The 16,246-nt window shown below is 37.8% G+C and overlaps 1 pseudogene; it reads right to left on the reverse strand.

Annotated features, from left to right (window-relative positions):
• Positions 1 to 375: 375 nt before the first annotated feature.
• The window catches only part of LOC112919559 (importin subunit alpha-1 pseudogene), a 33,662-nt pseudogene continuing 17,791 nt past the window's right edge, over positions 376 to 16,246 (reverse strand).

Genomic DNA, 16,246 nt, shown 5'->3' on the forward strand with positions numbered 1-16,246 from the left:
TCTCCTGATCAAATTCAATCCTGGACCAGAAAGGGGACACTAGTGGCGAAAATCTGAATAAAATATATAGTTTAGTAAATAGGATTGTATTGATATTTATGTACTAGTTTTTGTGAGTTTTTTTTTTAAGAAAAGAGTAGAATTTAATCTTTTTTATAGGACACTGTAAGATAGGAGATTCCACATAGAAATAAGAAACCACTGAGAAGAGGAGCTTCATACAGTTTGTACAGTTTGGAACTGGTCAAGTATAATTTCGTTGTAAAAAGTGCTACAATAACAAAACACATTTTAAAAGAGTTCTTAGTAGAGAAACAGTAAGACAAACTTCTTCCAAACAGAGTACAGAACAACTTTCTGTCTCAGCTGTACAATCTAAAAGCTAAAGGTCCCCGGAGTGCCATCCTGAACTTGGAATGTATAGCCTTCAGAGATAGTTTTGGGCACAACATTCTGATCTTCCTCTTCTTCTACAGAGAAATACTTCTCAATCAAGTTTAATGAAGCTTTGTACATAGACTCATTTTCATGGTTTTGTAGAGTTTCAATTTTGTCCAAACCTCCACATTCTTCAGTCATTATACTAAGTTTCTCAGTTTCACCCTAGTTTCTCAGCAGCCTGAAAGATGTTTGAAATGGCATCCAGAATAACCAGAGTGATTTTGGTATCTTTTGCAGTGAAGAGGTTCATCAATGGTTCTATTATGCCACAATAAACGAGGTATACAATCTATTCAACTGTTCCACACTTGTATAGTTGGTCACAGCCCATAAAGCTTCCTTTTGTGTCTTAAAGTCTGCCTTAGAGAGAACACTAATGAGGAATGGGACTAATCCACGATTCACAACTTGCTGTATCTGGTCATGGCGACCAGCTGTGATGTTTGAATTTGTCCATGTAGCTTCCTTCTGAATATTAGGTTTGGGGTTCCTTAGCAGGCTGGGAAAGACAGCAAGTGCTCCTGCATCTATTACAACCTGAGTCTGTTCTTCTGTCCCAGTGACAATATTTCCTATGGCTCTTAGCGCAGGAGTCACAATGGGTAATTCAGTAGCTCCTAGAAGCTTTACAAGTTGGGGCACAAATCCTGTTTACACAACTATTTCAATCCATTCATTTGGACCATCAGTAAGGTAGGAAATTGCCGAGCAGGTATCTGCTAATACTTCTGGATCATCATGATACAGGAGATGAACTAAGGTAGGAAGAATCTGCTCAACAGCATCTAACTGGGGTGCAGGATTTTTGTTGCGACAAAGGTTTGAGAGTGTCCAAGTAAGGTTACATAAGTAACCACACGCTAAAGATGACATATCAGGAACTGCAAGCAGAGCCAACAGTGGGTCAACTGCACCATACTTGATAACCAAGTCTCGAAAAACTGAACCATCACCTGGAATGTTTCCTAGAGCCCATACAGCCTGTTCACTGATATGGGCATGACAAGATGCCAACAGAGACATGAATGCTGGGATAGCACCTCCATCTACCATAGCCTTGGTCTGTTCTGATGTTCTGGAAGCAATGTTAGTGAGGGCCCAAGCAGATTGAAACTCAATAAGACTACAATCAGTTCTGCCCAAGAAGGACACAAAGTTTGGATTCAAACCAGCCCGGATTATGTTGTCTGTCTTTCCTTAGAAAAGTAGTTTCCTAGCAGCTTGAGCAGCCTGGAGCTGGCTTTCCAAATTGTTGCTATTTACGCCTTTGACAATGTCATCAACAGACCAATTTATAGCGCCCTGGTCGTTGAGGTTTTTTCCTGCAGTGGAGAGGTAGCGTCATCAGGAAATGAGCTTACATTTCTTCTTTTCAGCATCTGGTCATCCTTCTTAGCTTTCCTCAGCTCCACATTAACTTCTATTCGGCGCCACCTCATTTCTGTACTGTCTTTCCCCTTGTTCTTGAATCCGTTAAGGCGGACAGCTGGTGAACTAGCATCCTCGTTGGTGGACCTGGTTATGCGCAAAGGGAGAAAGCTGCACGGCCGGCTCAGGCTTCCACGCAAGGCGGTGCGGGCGCGGAGGCTGCGGGTCAGCTACCCCCAAAACGTCCACCACGGATCAGCCCAAAGATCGTGTCAGTGTACTAGTTTTGATCATTGTGCCAAGGCTACATACGATGTTAACATCGGGGAAAATGGGTAAAGGGTCCCAGGAGCTCTCTGTACTATCTTTGCAACTCTTCTGTAAATTCAAATATATTTCATAATAAAACCACTAAAGGAAAAAAGAAAAACTTGAGAGTTACTAAACTTAGAACAGCAACAACAAAATTCTACTCCTCACGTAGGACCCGAATCTGGTATCTTCCCCATATCTGCTTTGGTTCCCACCCTGCCCGCCCTAGGTAGTGAGAGACAAAACTGGACACTATGTACTCTTGTGGTCTTTTGTTTCCTTATAGCACTTAGCACGTTCTAACTTTTATCACTGATGAACATGTTTAATGTCCCTGATTAGGAAGGCAGAATGGGTTAAAGCAACAACAAAACAAAAAAACAAAAACAAAAAAAGAGAAATTTAAATCCTAGTTCTACCAAACTTGGGCAAAGGCCTTAATCTCCCTGAGCCTTATTCTCTTCATCAGAAAAGCAAGAATAATTAATTACGGATCAGATGTCATATATGCCTGAAGATCTTTAAACAAAGCCTATCACATAGCAGATGCTCAAAATATCTTTATATTATTGTTCCATTACTATGATTACTAGACTAAGTTTCTTGGTATCAGGAACTTTCTTGTTCACGTCACAGCAACTTGAAATGGAAATGATCAGAAATGGGCTAGTGAATTGAAACGGTTTCAGAATGTTTCTACAGATAAGTTTGTTATTCTGATTTTATTCAGTATTCTGCTCTAAATTATTGTCTTCTTTACAGTGTTTTCAATTCTCAAAAGTACACATTTATGTTCTACTATATCTAGCCCAACCCGCTGAAGTTTCTCATCAAACTATAGTAAGTAGGAGAAAAGCAGTTTATTTTTTTCCTACAAAGTTACTGAGTAAGCCTTAATATTTACCTTTTGTCTTGTCTTTGAAGCACCTTACCTCCCACTGCCCACTCACTAGCTTATGTCACATTCTTGGGCCTTTCAGGACATCTTTGAGGGGACCCTACTCAAAATCTGCTGTGCTCCCTCTGGTTTGTTAAGACCTTCATCCCAGATCATACAGCAACCTATGTATTCTAACCCTACTCATGCCTAAGTGCTTTGGGACTTAACAAAAAAAAAATGGATAGTGTTGATATAAAATAGGATGAGATTTTCCCTTTTTAACAAACAAAAGTGTTTGTTAACGTTCGTTGTTTCTCATTCATCCATTCATTCATAAAAGTGATTGATTGTTTAGCACCTACCAGCCATTAAGCTAAATGCTGAAAATACCAGTTTGAAAAAAAAAACCACAGTCCCTACCCTAGAGGATCTCATAACCTCTAGGAAGACAAACGTGTAAATGGCTCATTATAATGCATTGTAAAATGTGCAATAATAGAGATATTACAGAACATTATGGGATCCTAAAAGAGCATTTCAATCTGGGGAGAACAGGAGCATCATGACTCTAAAGCAGTGTTCTCAGCCTCAGCTGCCACAGAAATCACCTGGGAAACTAAAAAATACTCACTCCTGGGAGCCATCACATAAATTCTATTGTAATTGGTTTGGGGTATTGCCTAGGCATGAGGACTTTTTCAAGCTCTACAGTTTTAAAGATAAGCAGAAATTAACCAGGCTGAAAACAAAGAAGGTGAGGAGGGGCATGGAGAGAAGATATGTCAGGCAGAGAACTTAGGCCAAAGGCACCGAGGCAAGAAAGACGCCTAAGATACACGTTTCAGGTTTGTGAGAGTGCAGCGTTGCAAGCATGCTTTCAGTGTTCTGGGTGCAGTGGTGGGAAACGAGGCCAGAGAGGAGAGCAAGGAGGCCCTGTGCTGCTGTCAGGATAGCAGATGTGGGGCACAGATAGAACATGGTCAGATTTACAACATAGATAGCTTTCTCGGCTATCAGAGTAGAGGGGGAGTTTTAAATAGACAGGACTAGAGACATGGAGATGAATCAGAAGATCCAAATGAGACATGATTAGGCCACAATCTGGAAACATTAGGAAGAGATTCCTAAAAACTATTAAGGAAGTCATATTAGCTGTCCTTGTATACTGTTTGGATGTAGCAAAGAGAGGTTGAAGCAGAAATCTGGGGAACGGGTGGATGGAGAGTAGTACCTACTGAGACAGAGAAGGTAGTAATGGCAGTGGAGTTAGAAGGAAATATGATATGCTTAGTTTGGAATACAATGCATTTGAGATGCCTGTGGAGTGTTCAGGTGGAGACAGTCTACCAACACACCTGGTCCAGTTCTAAGGATGGATGAGAATATTGACTTAGACACATTCAAGGTTGCTTTGGCTTTGGCTTGCTCTCAAAGCAGCAATTAAGCAATGTAAAAATGAGGATGAAAATGGCTGATATAGTTCCTCATTGTCTCCTTTTTACATCAAGGAGATGCAACACAAATGCAGAGTCTTAACCATGTAAATGGACACTTTGTCCACCAGGACAAAAGAATTCTAGATCTCTGGGCTTAGTGACATTTTTACTCCCAGCTGTGTCAGTACCCAGCAACTTATGGTAACATTTGAAGCTATAATTCTCCAATTCACAACCACATGGTGAGGACTGATGTCTAGGTTCTGAGCCTTGATCCTTGCTCTGCTAGCACTGGTGAAAATGCTTTATCTCCCAAAGTCCATTTGGTCACATACAACACTTAGGATCTTTTTTTTTTTTTTTTTTTTTTTTTTCACTTAGGATCTTTTTGTTGGATCTCAATAGCCAACAATATTTGGAGGTAGGTGGATAAGGGTGAAGTCTCCCCACTACTTCAACACCAGGTCACAAAGAAAGCAAGTCTCAGACCAAATTCTTCTGTAAATACAGGCATTAATATTAGGCTATCAATTCTTATAATGGCTCTAAAACTTAGCAGAAGAAAACAATCTTACTATTAATCCCTCACTGTTCTGAGGTATTCGTGATCTCAGCTGGGTGTTTTTTTTTCTTCAAGGCTTCCAGGAGTCATGTTTCCCAGGGTTCTGGAGAAAGATGGATTGAACATCTAAGATGGCTCTTCATATGGCTGGTTTTGATGCTGGCTTTTGTTGGGAGCTCAGCCAGGGCCAGAACACCTGTGCGTGTCCTTTTTATGTAGTGTGGGCTTCCCACAGCATGGAGTCTAAAAGCAGGGCAACTGAGGTCTATACTCATAACTGGTATGCAGCCATTTCTGCCATACTCTTACCACTGGTGCTGCCACAGGGCCTATCCATATTCAAAGGGGTGAAGAAACCATCTCCTATAACTTGATGGGGCGAGCGACTAGGTCATATTACAGATTATTTAGTCTTCCATGGAGGATACAACCTATCACCAATTAGCAAACCAGCACCACAGAGTCATGCAACCTGTTCTTTAAAAATGATGAAGTCTCCGCTCTTTTCCTTTTTTGTTGCTCCAAAAATACTTTTCACACAAAGCTTCACTTGAGACAAGTGTAATAACATTGCAGATATAGGGTTTGGCTAATTATTATTATTTTTTTAATATATGGTGTCAAAGAATCTGGACTGAGGTCCATGGGCCGCTTTAGAAATTAAACTGAGAATACCATCCCAAAGATCACAGTTTACAGGGCTCATTAAACTTAGATGAAAGTTTTGTGAATATCTCTAAAATATTCAGCATGTATATACTTTCACAGAACCTATGAGGTAGCATTTTAAAGTAATATAGCACTATCATCATAAGGCACTAGGAATTTGCCATATGCATTCGCATATGGGTTTCTGAGAGTAATTTTATTCCCCACCTAGCACAAATCCCCCAGGAGACCACTGGAAATGAAAGCCTAAGACCCTCTTTGCAGAGACCTCAGGTTTGGATATTTGAATTTAAAAGGTATTCAATACAAATTTTTAAACCATCTTTTCCTATTCAAAAAAAATATGAGAATGGATAAAATCACCAAGGAAAAGTGAATACAACGAGAAAAGCTGTGATTCTTGGCCAATTCCTGGGATTCATAAAATGTTAGGGGTCCCCAGAGGAAGACGAGTCAACAAAGGAGTCAAAGGAAGATTATGGGTATAAGTAGAAACAGTTTAGGCAATTCCCAGAAAAAGTGTCATCAACAATTTCCAGTGCAGTGAAGTAGTCTAGGCAAATCAGAATTAAAATGTTTTCACTGGCATTGGCAACTAGAAGTCACAAGTGAGCTTAGCAACTGCCATTTCGATCAATCATGGTCAGAAGACAGCTCGTAGTAAGGGCTGGGTATAAATGTAAGCAAGTGAATACTGACTCTTTGAGGATGTCTCTGCCCAAGAGAAGTGGGCAATGCTCAGAAGGACATGCAGTTGGAGGGCAATTTTTAGATAGGGTGAGATCTAGGAGTGTTTCTAGAATGAGTAAAGGAGAGAAATATTGCAGATGCTGCAAAAAGAAAATTCATTCCTAATTAAGGTTTCACAGGAGAAAAAAATAAGATAAAATTCAGGGTTACTACATTACCTAAACCCCAGAGAAAGGAAAGCAGGATGGATGGAGATGCACTAAGAGCAGCAAAACATACAACTAAGTTGTAAATTTATGTTTTGTTCTTACTAGATTTTTCTCCTTTCAAAGAGATGGCTCTTTTTGCTCTTTTTCCCCCCTTTTAAACATAATGTATTTTGTTTCTGAAATAAGCACCTCATAATTTAAAATCTGATATATCCTTGTTAAGGAAGCAATGCAATAATGGTAAATCATAATGGAATACAAAAGTGTAGTCTCATGACAAATTTGCACCGAAGAGTAATGAATGGTGTATTTTTCTAATACTTAAAAGTAAAAATTTTATAATAATTTTAAAAATAATTCATATAAAAGAATGGTGTGTATTAGAGTATGGGCTAAATGGTGATAACAAAGAGGTCCTAAAGTGGAGCAGCTCAAACCTGACAGCATATTAACTCTCTTTCTTTTGGGGGAAGAGGAGTATAGTTAACATATAACATTATAGTAGTTTTAGATACACAAGATAATGATTCAATATTTGTATTTGTAAAGTGATCACCACAATAAGTCTGGTTTATATCCATCACCACACAGAGATACGTTTTTGTTTTTTTTTTCTTGTGAAGGGAACTTTTAAGATCTACTCTCTTAGCAACTTTCAAATATGCTCTACAGTCTTATTAACTACACCATGTTGTAGGTTACATCCCGGTGACTTATTTATTTTACAACTAAAAATTTGTACCTTTTGATCCCCTTGACCATTCTGCCTCACCCTACCCCTGCCTCCAGCAAGACCAATCTGTTCTCTGTATCTATGAGTTCAATTTTGTTTGGTGGGTTGCAGGATGAGGGGATGATTCCACATACAAGTGAGAGCACATGGTATTTGTCTTTCTCTGTCTGATTTATTTCATTTAGCATAACGCCCTCAAGGACTATCCATATTGTACAAATGGAAAAGATTCCTTCTTTTTTACGGCTGTATATTATATATATGTACCACTTTTTCTTTACTCATTCATTCATCAATGGACACTTTGGTTGCTTCTATATCTTGGCTACTGTAAATAATGTAGGAGTGAACGTGGGAATACCTATATCTTTTCAAAGTAGTGATTTTGTTTTCTTCAGATGAATATCCAGAAGTGGAATGGTTGATTGTATGGTGGTCCTATTTTTAATTTTGGGGGGAATCTCTGTACTGTTTTCAGTAGTGGCTTCACCAATTAACATCCTTCCAGTGGTGTGCAGAGGTTCCCTATACAACATTCCTGCCAACATTTGTTATTTCTTATTTTTTTAAATAAAGCCATTCTAACAGGTATGAGATTACCTCACTGTGGTTTTGATTTACATTTCCCTGATGATCAGTACTGTCAAGCACATTTTTATGTACCTATTAGCCACCTATATGTCTTCTTTGGGAAAATGTTTATTCAGATCCTCAGACCATTTGTTAATTGGATTGTTTGGTTTCTTTGCTATTGAGTTGTATGAGTTCTTTACCTACATATTTTGGATATATGGCCCCTTCTCAGATATGATTTACAAGTATTTTCTTTCATTCAGTAGGTCATCTTTTTTAAAAAAAAATGGCTATACTTATTGGTCAAGCTGAAGATTAAATTCTAGGCAAGGCAGAAGGGAAAAAAATCCAAAATGCAAGTCATTCTTTTTTATTTTTTTAATTTCAGTATAATTAACATACAGTATTATGTTAGTTTCAGGTGTACAATATAGTGATTTAACAATTCTATACATTACTCAGTGCTTATCATGATTAAGTGTGTTTTTAATTCCTTTCACCTATTTCACGTATCCCCCATTCACCTCCTCTGGTAACCATCAGTTTGTTCTGTATAGTTAAGAGTCTGTTTTTTGGTTTGTCTCTTTTTTTTTCTTTGCTTGCTTGTTTCTTAAATTCCACATCTGAGTAAAATTATATGGTATTTGTCTTTCTTTGAGTGACATATTTCATTTAGCATTATACCCTCTAGATCCATCTGTGTCATTGCAAATAGCAAGATTTCATTCTTTTTTATGGCTAATATTCCATTGTATGTATATATATATACCACTTCTTTATCCATTCATCTTTTTTTTTTAGATTTTATTTATTTACTCATGAGAGATGCACAGAGAGAGGCAGAGACATGGGCAGACGAAGAAACAGGCCCCCCATGGGGAGCCTGATATGGGACTCAATCCCAAGACCCCAGGATCACGACCTGAGCCTACCGGCAGATGCTCAACCACTGAGCCACCCAGGTGCCCCTATCCATTCATCTTCTGATGAACACTTGGACTGCTTCTGTGTCTTGGCTATTATAAACATTGCTACAATAAACATAGGAGTGCCTATATATTTTTGAAGTACTGTTGTGTTTTCTTCAGATAAATACCCAGAAGTGGAACTGCTGGATCATAGGGTAGTTCTATTTTTAATTTTTTGAGGAACCTCCATACTGTTCTCCACGGTGGCTACACCAGTTTGCATGCCTGCCAACAGTGCACAAGTTTCATTTATCTCCACATCCTTGCCTACACCTGTCGTTTCTTATATTGTTGGTTTTAGTTTGACAGGTATAAGGTGGTATTGTGGTTTTGATTTTGATTTCTCTGATGGTGAGTGATGTTGAACATCTTTTCATATGTCTGTTGGCCATTTGTATGTCTTTTTAAGAGAAGTGACTTTTTTAGAGAAGTGTTCATGACTTCTGCTCATTTTTAATTGGATTATTTGTGGGTTTTTTTGTGTTGAGTTGTGTAAGTTCTTTATATATTTTGGATACTAACCCTTTATCAGATATATCATTTATAAATATCTTCTCCCACTCACTAGGTTGCCTGTTAGAATTATTGGTTGTTTCCTTTGCTGTGCAGAAGCTTTTTATTTTGATGTAGTCGCAATAGTTTATTTTTGCTTTTGTTTTCTTTGCCTCAGGAGACATATCTAGAGAAATATTGCTATGGCCAATGTCAGAGAAATTATTGCCTGTATTCTCTTCTAGGATTTATACGGTTTCAGATCTCATATTTAGATCTTTAATCCATTTTGAGTTTATCTTTGTGAATGGTATAAGAAAGTAGTCCAGTTCATTCTTTTGCATATGGCTGTTCAGTTTTCCCAACACCATTTGTTAGAGAAACTGTCTTTTCCCACTGCATCTTCCTGCCTCCTTTGTTGTTGAAAATTAATTGACCATATAACTGTGGGTTTATTTCTGGGCTCTCTATTTTGTTCTATTGATCTGTGTGTCTGCTTTTGTGCCAGTACCATACTGTTCTGATTACTACAGTTTTGTAGTATATCTTCAAATCCAAGATTGTGATGCACCTAGTTTTGTTCTTTTTCAAGATTGTTTTGGCTATTCAGGGTCTCTGATGGTTCCATACAAATTTTAGTATTATTTGGTCGAGTTCTGTAAAAAATGCTGTTGGTACTTTGATAGTGATTGCAATAATCTATAAATTGCTTTGAATGGTATGGATATTTTAACAATATCTGTTCTTCCAATGCATGAGCATAGAGTATCTTACTATGTGTTTGTTGTCTTCAATTTCTTTCATTGCTGGCTTATAATTATCTGTGTATAGGTTTTTCATCTCCTTGGTTAAATTTATTCCTAGGTATTTTATTATTTTTGGTGCAATTGTAGATGGGATTGTTTTCTTAATTTCTTTCTGCTACTTCATTATTAATATATAGAAATGTGACAGATTTCTATATACTGATTTTGTATTCTGTGACCTTACTGAATTCATTTATCAATTCTAGTAGTTTTTTGGTGGAATCTTTAGGGTTTACAATAGATAGTCTCCTGTCATGTGCAAATAGTGAAAGTTTTACTACTTCCATACCAATTAGAATGTCTTTTATTTCTTTTGGTTGTCTGATTGCTGAGGCTAGGATTTTCAATACAATGATGAATAAAAGTGGTAAGATTGAACACCCTTGTCTTGTTCCTGACCTTGGGAAAGCATTGTTGAGTATGATATTCATTGTGGATTTTCATACATGGCCTTTATTATGTTGAGGTATGTTTCATCTAAACCTACTTTATTGAGATTTTTTTTTCAACACAAATGGATGTTGTACTTCATCAGATGCTTTTTCTGTATCTATTGAAAGGATTGTATGGTTTTTATCCTTTTCTTGTAGATGTGATGTATCATATTAATTGATTTGTGAATATTGAATCATCCTTGCATCCCATGAATAAATCCCACTTTATCATGATGAATTATTTTTTAAATGTATTGTTGGATTGGTTTGCTAATATTTTGTGGAGGATTTTTTCATCTATGTTCATCAGAGATATTGGTCTGTAGTTCCCCTTTTTTTGTGGTGTCTTTATCTGGTTTTGGTATCAGGGTAATACTGGCTTCATAGAATGAATTTGGAAGTTTTCTTTCCTCTTTTATTTTTAGGATATCTTGAGAAAAGTAGGTATTAACTCTTCTTTAAATGTTTTTTTTAAGATATTATTTATTCATGAGAGACACAGAAAGATAGAGGCAGAGACACAGGCAGAGGGAGAAGCAGGCTCCATGCAGGACACTCAACTGTTGAGCCACCCAGGAATCCCAGTTCTTTAAATGTTTGATAGAATTCACCTATGGAAAAAAAAATTCACCTTTGAAGACATTTAGACCTGGACTCTTGTTTGTTGGGAGTTTTTTGATTACTGATTCAATTTCATTGCTGGTAATTAGTCTGTTCAAATTTTTATTTCTTCCTAATTCCGTTTTGAGAGGTTATATGTTTCTTGTAATTTATGTATTTCTTCTAGGTTGTCCAATTGTTGGCATATCATTTCATAATATTCTCTTATTATTACTTGTATTTCTATAGCATCATTTGTTATTTTTCCTCTTTTATTTCTAATTTTGCTTATTTGAGTTCTCTCTCTCTCTCTCTCTCTCTCTCTCTCTTTCTTTTTCTTTTGATGGATCTGGCTAAAGGTTTATCAATTTTGTTTTTTCCAAAGAACCAGTTTCTGATTTCATTGATCTCTTTTATTATTTTTTAAGTTTCTATTTTGTTTATTTTTGCTCTAATCTTTAATATAGTCTGCCTTCTACTGGTTTGGGGTTTTATTTGTTGTTCTTTTTCTACATCTTTTAGGTGTGAAGTTAGGCTGTTTATTTGAGATTTTTCTCACTTCTTGAAGTAGGCCAGTATTGCTATACAATTCCCTCTTAGAACAGCTTTTGCTGCATCCCAAAGATTTTGAACCATTGGGGCAGCCCCGGTGGCGCAGCGGTTTAGCGCTTCCTGCAGCCCAGGGCGTGATCCTGGAAACCCTGGATCGAGTCCCACGTCAGGCTCTCTGCATGGAGCCTGCTTCTCCCTCTGCCTGTATCTCTGCCTCTCTCTCTCTATCTATCTATCTATCTCTCTCTGTGTCTCTATGAATAAATAAATAAATAAATAAATAAATAAATAAATAAATAAATAAATAAAAATCTTTTAAAAAATATTTTGGACCATTGTGTTTTCATTTTCATTTGTCTCTATGTATTTTTAAAATTTCTTCTTTATGTTCTGTCTCTCTCCGACTGACTTATTTCACTCAGCATAATACCCTCCAGTTCCATCCACGGTGAAGCAAATGGTGGGTATTTGTCGTTTCTAATTGCTGAGTAATATTCCATTGTATACATAAACCACATCTTCTTTATCCATTCATCTTTCGATGGACACCGAGGCTCCTTCCACAGTTTGGCTATTGTGGCCATTGCTGATAGAAACATCGGGGTGCAGGTGTCCCGACGTTTCATTGCATCTGAATCTTTGGGGTAAATCCCCAACAGTGCAATTGCTGGGTCGTAGGGCAGGTCTATTTTTAACTCTTTGAGGAACCTCCACACAGTTTTCCAGAGTGGCTGCACCATTTCCTAACTCGGGGAAACGAACTAGGGGTGGTGGAGGGGGAGGAGGGCGGGTGTTGGAGGGGAATGGGTGACGGGCACTGAGGTGGACACTTGATGGGATGAGCACTGGGTGTTTTTCTGTATGTTGGTAAATTGAACACCAATAAAAATTAATTTAAAAAAAAAAAAGAAAAAAAAATAAATAAAATTTCTTCTTTGATTTCTTGATTGACTAATTAATTGTTTAGTAGAATGTCATTTAGTCTCCATATATTTGTTTTCTTTCCAGAATATTTCCTGTGATTAATTTATATATTCAACACATTGTGGCCAGAAAAGATGCATGATATGATTTTAATTTTTTTTAAGTTTTTGAAGCTTGTTTTGTCACTTCATATGTGATCTATCCTGGAGAATGCCCCATGTGCACTTAAAAGGAATGTGTATTCTGCTTTTTTAGGTTGAAATATTATATATATAACTATTAGATGCATCTGGTCCATTATGCCATACAAATCCATTCAACAAGGAAATTCTGTTTGTTCAATTTTGTTCAATCTATCTGTTGAACCAAGTGGGATATTAAAGTTTCCTATTATTATTGGTTTTTTAAAGATTTTATTTATTTATTCATGGGAGACACAGAGAGGCAGAGACACGGGTAGAGGGAGAAGCAGGCTCTATGCAGGGAACCTGACGTGGGACTCGATTCCAGGTCTCCAGGATCACACCATGGGCTGCAGGCGGCGCTAAACCACTGCATCACTGGGGCTGCCCCCCTATTATTATTGTATCACTATCAATTATTTCCTTTATCTTTGTTATTAGCTGCTTTACATATTTGGGTACTCCAATGTTGGGTGCATAAATATTTACAATTGTTTGATATTTACAATATCTTCTTGTTGGATTGTTCCCCTATGATTATATAGCATCTCTCTTTATCTCTTGGGACAGTCTTTGTTTTAAAGTCTATTTTGTCTGACCTAAGTATTGCTACCCTGGCTTTCTTTTCACTCCCATTTGCATAATAAATGCCTTTCGATCCCTTCACTTTCAATCTTCATGTTCTTTAAGTCTGAAATGGGTCTCTTCTAGGCAACATATAGATGGGTCTCACTTTTTTATCCATTCTGTCACCCTATGTCTTCTAATTAAAGCCTTTAGTCAGCTTATATTCAAAGTAATTATTGATAGGTATGTATTCATTGCCATTTTGTTACTTGTTTCATGGTTGGTTTTATAGCTCTTCTCTGTCCCTTTTTTCTCTTATTCCTTTCATTCATGGTTTGTTGGCTTTTTTTAGTGATATACTTAGATTCCTTTCTCTTTATTTTTTTGCACATCTATTAACTGGTTGATTTGTGGTTACCATTCGGTTTATATACAACATCTTTTTTTAAGATTTATTTATTTATTTATTTATTTATTTATTTATTTATTTGAGAGAGAGAGAGAGAACATGGAAGGAGAGGGAGAAGCAGGGAGCCTGACCTGGGGCTCGATCAGGACCCTGGGATTGTGACCTGAGCTGAAGGCAGATGCTTAACTGACTGAGCCACTCAGGTGCCCCTATTATACAATAGCTTATGCACACAACAGTCTATATTAAGTTGATGATCACAAAATTTGAATCCATTCTTTACTCTTCTCTCCCCCATGTTTTGCGTACACTGTGTCATTCTTATTTTTATTGATTGGTTGATTTATTTATTCATTCATTCATGAGAGACACACAGAAAGGAAGACACATAGGCAGAGGGAGAAGCAGGCTCCATGCAAGGAGCCTGATGCGGGACTTGCTCCCAGGGCTCTGGGATCATGACCTGAGCCAAAGGCAGATACTTAACCACTAAGCCACCCAGGTGCCCCAGTGTCATACTTTATATCCTTTTGTGTGTGTTTGTGTGTGTGTGTGACTCCTTTGACTGAATTTTATAGATATACTTAATTTTACTGCTTTTGTACTTCCTACTTTTCTTACTCTTACTTATGGTCTTTCCTTTCTACCAGAGTCCCCTTTAACATTTCTTGTGGGGTTGGTTTAGTGACTGAATTCCTTTAACTTGTGTTTGTCTGGTAAACTCTTTATTTCTCTTTCTTTTCTGAATGATAGCCTTGCTGGATAGAACAGTCTTAGTTGCAGATTTTTTTCTTTTGGCAATATAACTATATTGCCACTCTCTTCTGGCCTGCAACGTTTCTGCTGAAAAATCAGCTGATAGCTCTATGGGGTCTCCCTTGTACATAACTTTTTTTCTTTTCTCTTGCTGCTTTTAAAATTCTCTTTTTAAGATGACTTTTTGCCATTTTAGTTGCTATATGTCTTGATGCCAACCTCTGGGTTGATTCTGCTGGGGACTCTGTGCCTACAGTATCTGTATTTCTGTTTCCTTCCCCAGGTTTGAGAATTTTTCAGCTATTATCTTTTCAAATAAATTATCTGCCCCATTTTTTCTCTCTTCATCTTCTGGGATCCCTATAATGTGAATGTTATTGTGCTTGATGATGTCACTGAGTTCCCTAAGTTTATTTTCACTTTTTATCTTTTTCTCTCTCCTGTTCAACTTTATTACTCTGTTTTCCAGATCATTGATTCACTCTTCTGCTTCCTCTAGTCTACTATTTTTCCATCTAGTGTATTTTTAATTCCATTTATTATGTTAAGCCCTGATTCGTTGTTTTTTGTTTTCTATCTCTTTGTTAAGGGTCTCATTGATGTCTTCTACTCTTTTCTCAAGTCCAGTGAGTGCCATTATGACCATTACTGTAAATTCTCTATTATGCATATTACTTATTCCATTCTGTTTAGCTCTCTTGCTTTGGTTTTGTCCTGTTCTTTCATTTGGAACATATTCCTCTGTCACCTCATTTTGTTTAAATTTCTGGGTCTGTTTCTCTGTGTCAGGAAAGTCAACTACATGTTCTGCTCTTGAAAGTAGTGGCCTTATAAAGAAGAGTTCCTGTAGCATTCTATAGTGTAATATCCCCTGTTCACCAGAGCCTGGTGCTTTAGTGGTGCCTCCTATATGCATTGTGTGCAATCTACTGTTATGGCTAAGCTGTTTTTTCCTTTAGTCCAGTCATCTGCAATGGCTCTCTTTCTTTATGGGGCAGGGATTGGTTCCTGTGTTGTTAGTTGGCCAGTCTGGGACCATCTGAGCTTGATTTGTGTCAAATCAGGCATTTGTCATGGATGTGGTAACATGGAACTACAGGGCATTCTCCCCATGCTGTCATTGGTGAGTGGGGCCTTCAGGCAAACCATATTCAGCCCCTAGCCTACTCCTGGGCCTGTAGTCAAATTGATTATGTGTGGTTATATTCCCTCTCTACAGAGAAGGAGTTACTTTGGAGTGGTACTGGCCCCTGTTGGGGCTCTACTCTCAGGCTTGGCACCACTTTGAATGGGCTCTGGCTAAGGGAATTTTAGAGGGGACAGGTCCACAGGATAACACAGGGCTGGCCATGTGGCATTAGCAAGGTCTGCTGTGTGAGAGTACCTGGAGACACTTTAGAAGACTCCCATCACAGGATTCGAGGGGCAAGTCAATAGGAATGTGTAAGGGTGGGGCATGCAGTGCCAGCACAGTCTATGATGATCCACTGTGAGAAGGGAGCAGCAGGTATGTGGGAAAACTTCTGCCCAGGCCACCAGGTTAGAGGGAATAGATCTGAAGAAGTGTGTAGGAGTGGGACACACTGTTAGCAAGCTAGTGGTGTTAGCAAGTGTTGGTGTTTTAGGTATTCATGTATATAGGATGGGAGTGGGGGAGAGAAATGGTGTATGCCAGTTCTTTTG

The sequence above is a fragment of the Vulpes vulpes genome, chromosome 4 (assembly GCF_048418805.1).
Source record: "Vulpes vulpes isolate BD-2025 chromosome 4, VulVul3, whole genome shotgun sequence".
Classification (NCBI taxonomy): Eukaryota; Metazoa; Chordata; class Mammalia; order Carnivora; family Canidae; genus Vulpes; species Vulpes vulpes.